A 4,143-nucleotide genomic window follows, 5' to 3' on the forward strand; every position below is an offset into this window, starting at 1 on the left:
AAACTGTTTAATTACAAACCTGGAAAATTAATTACTATGTCGAGAAACAGATCCCAGAGGGTTATAATGTTCTTTTTTTGTAAGTAAATACAACATAAAAATTGATATGTCCTTATTTATAATCCAACTTGGAAGCATATCTCAATATAATTTATTGTATCCAAATTTTTGTTTAATTGAACAACAGTAAAGCAACATAGGTCATCCAGGTTAACATTACTGCTCTCCTATAAGAACGTTCACAATTTTGTGATTTGGCTGCTTGTATTAATATGAGTTATATAGGAAACTAAAGAACCTTTGGTTTTTTGATAGGGTAATATTATGAAATTCTTTACCATCACACGCATCCTTCAGAAACATCCCGCATCTTCTTTTTATTTTCAATGATTTGGTTAAGCTTGCTCAGACGGTAGCCTTTATACCTAGCTCCTTTCAAAGCTGTTACAACCTGCAGAAATCTTATAGCAGAAGGAGATTCAGCTGTCTCTCTGTGTCAGTCTCAGTCACACACTTTTGAATACCTTTAGGAGAAATTGAGTTACTTATGTCAAATATTCAAAAGGGTCAGCAGAAAATATTTTTGCGTTCTCTAGTGATCTGCAGTTTATAAAACACATACACAATTGATGTTACATTCTAGATTCTCACGATGTTTTATGAGTTGAGTCAGATGAGCATTATTATGTCCATTTTTACAGATGAGGAAACTGCGTTTCAAAACTGTTCAGTAACTCACAGAAAGTCACGCAGAGAGTAAAAGCTCACGATCCAGACCTAGATGATTGTCCCTTCAGCCAGAGCATGCTCGCTTCTTAGAGCACATCATTTTCCCATGATGGGAAAAAAGTTTCCCAGTGAGACTCACTGTGTGGCCTTTAACCCTTTCAGTACCGTATTTTTAAATCTTTGTGTTTTCTTTTTCCAGCCACATTTCTCTAACTGCGGTAGCTGTTGTTAATATAATTTTCCTTCTGAGTGAGAAGAGAATCTTAGTAACATTGTGTTTGTTTCCACAGAATCTGCTTTTCCCAAATCAACCCCAACAGGCCAACAGCAGATGTTCTGTGTCGCCAGCCGGGGACCTTACAATTACCGACACTCAGCGCTCGGACGCGGGTTACTACATCTGCCAGGCCCTAACCGTGGCAGGAAGCATTTTAGCAAAAGCTCAGCTGGAAGTTACTGATGGTGTGATATTATTAGAATTTGTTTTCTGAAAATAATGATTTTTATCAAAACTATGAAATTCTCTGACCTTTTAGTTAAATCCTTAAAATTAATGCTTATCTTCTAAGTTTGAATCTAGGTAAAATAACATTCTTAATAGTCTCTAATTCTCCCTGATTTAATACCATTTACTTTCCCAAAGAAGAACATCAAACACAATCTATTTTATTCTTAAAAATATAGTGATGCATTATTTTAGTGAAATAGAAATAGGAATGTTAGCTCTATATTTTTATTCAGTCTTGTGCTGATATGATTGCTTCTAATGGGAAGTAATAATCTTATTTTACTAGAGGAGAGAGAGAGATATAATCTTTATTATCAGTGGAAACAGAGATGACTTTTCACTTAGCCAATCACATTGTGACATCCTATGATGTGTTAATTATACATTCACTAAGTTAAATTAATTAAATACCTTCCAAACTACAAATGGATGCTAAAACTAATTTTTTATTTGTATGTATGCACTACAAATCTTAACTGAAGCACCTGATTCAGGTGAAAGTTGAAGACCATGCAGCGCTCTTCATGTCTGATTTTTTTTTCCCAAGAGCTTTTCTGTCACAATTGACACGTAGGGAGTTTTAGATATTTGTGAACCTCTGAGCATTAATTTAAGCCATATTCTTTGATATCTTAAATTTAAAAAATCTCTCTTGCCCTCTTAGATTTGTGGGGTTTCTGATTCTCCCCACACCCGCACCCTCCCACTCTGGGTTCTGCGATAAAAGAGCTTTGGGCTGTGACCTCTCTGATTCTCTTCTTTCTCTGCTGAGCTTTTATGCAATTCAAATTTACATGTAGATTAAAAGGTCATTTAAAATTAATAGAAAGGCAGTATTTTTTAATGTCTGCCCATGGTATTGCCTGATTCAGCGCCATGTCAGGAATGGGAATAAATAGAACAGACAAACATTAGCTGAGGGGATATTGAGTCGTTAATGGCCATACCTGCTGATGCAGCAGAGACTTACTGCTATGGAACTGAAAGAAGTCAGGTTCAAGGGTAATGGTGCCAAGAAATTCTTCCTTTACATGGACAAGATCGTCGATCCTTCAAACCTCCATATTTCTTTAAAAGAAATAAAATATAATTATTAACCTTTTTTAAGCTCCTATGTTAGGAAAAAATGTCTAGAAACATATACTTGGAAAATAAGGTATTCTGGCCAAAACCTAAGTTTTATTCTATACTACTATGAAAGATTCCAAATATAATGCTTAAGAACTCCACTATAGCTGCTTATGGTATTTTATAAAAGACAGACTTTTAAATGTTTCTAAATGAAGAAAGTGTTATGAAGAAGGCAAACCATATTTGTAGAAAACAAAGTTGATGATTTAGAAGAGCCAGTTGATATGACTGATGTGGTTCATGAAACAGGTGGATATTCAAAACTGTGCCTGATATAATGAAAAGGAAAACTTGTTTTGAGAAATTATGTTTGTTGTTGACATAATCTCTCAGACCAGTAGTAATTCTAGCTTTGGTTCTGTGGTCAAACTGAAAAGAGTGATAAGGAAATTTAAATCTGATGACTGAGATGTCTCTGAACATTTGGTTACAAGTGGCTTGAATATTAATTGCTACATTGATTTTTACTTTCATAAGCATTCACAAAGTCAAGATCCTTTTGCAGGAACATTGAATGGAGGTTATAGAGTTATTGATTTTGACAGTAAAGAAATCTAACTTCAAGACCTAAACACACACACACACACACACACACACACACACATACACACATACACTTTATTATAAATAACGGTCTCCAAATATTAACTTGCCACATTGGCCGATGACTTCAGCTTTTATTCATAGTTTTAAATTTTTCAGACTGGTTAACAGTTTAATAATACGCAAGTCATCCCCTTTTGAACGTGTTGCTTGGTATGATCCAGGGCAGTTTAGAGCCAAATGAAATTCCAATGTAGAATGAAAACATATGTCGTGTTCAGAAAAACAAGCAAAACATCTATAGCGATGTTTCTGTTGTTACACTTTTGTACTTAGAGTCCTTTCTTGGAAATATTTTTAACTCAAGTGTTCACATGAGATGAGATTGTTAATGGTGATGAAAGGTGCTGTTGAGTGATAATTTTACTTATTATAGGTAGAGCTAAGATCTTTAATACACTTGAATTTCAAAACATCCCTTTAAAAGACCTTCTTATTATTTCATTAACACTGTTCTTCATTTCTTTTCTTCTCTCAGAAAATTAGAAAATTGTAATGAGAATTCTGAGTGGAGCCAATAGAATCTAAAAGGACTGGAGAGAAGAAATGTACAATAGATGTCACATCATGATCTTATATGAATGGTTTATTGAGGATTCACAATGCATAGTTAGAGAAAACCATGGAATTGTTCACAGATCACTGGAAACCCTAAATGTTCATTTAACCTCTGACCTTAGTGTCATGGAAACTTGTGGTCATCTTTCACCCATAACATCCTTGAAACTGAAAGTTCTTTCTGGCCAGGAGATTTTCAGTTACTTTTTTGATCAAATTCATTTAAAAGACAATGAGCTACTCATTTGGGCAGTTAAAAAGAAAAAAGAAACTAATTGTATGTCCTTTGCCCATATATAATGATTTCAAGGATATGACGGTAAGAGCAGGTTATAAGAAGTTACCAGAATCCTATATAGATATTTAATTTGAAACAAAGAAGTAACACTATATAAAATTTAATAAATAGTTTCTTCTCTGGTAATGCAGACCCATTTTTCTTACTGAATTTTAAAATTATTCATAATGTTTTGTGAATTGGCCTTCCATTTTTGACTCAGAGAGAAAATAAATTCCACAAAGCATTCAACTTGAATATCTATTTGCACAATTATTGCCAGATATGTCAGAATTAGTATAATATTGTGCTTTCACATTCTCTGAAGATTATTTAA

The sequence above is a fragment of the Delphinapterus leucas genome, chromosome 4 (assembly GCF_059928025.1).
Source record: "Delphinapterus leucas isolate spDelLeu-1000000601 "Yukka" chromosome 4, BTC_Dleu_Yukka2, whole genome shotgun sequence".
In the NCBI taxonomy this organism is placed as follows: domain Eukaryota; kingdom Metazoa; phylum Chordata; class Mammalia; order Artiodactyla; family Monodontidae; genus Delphinapterus; species Delphinapterus leucas.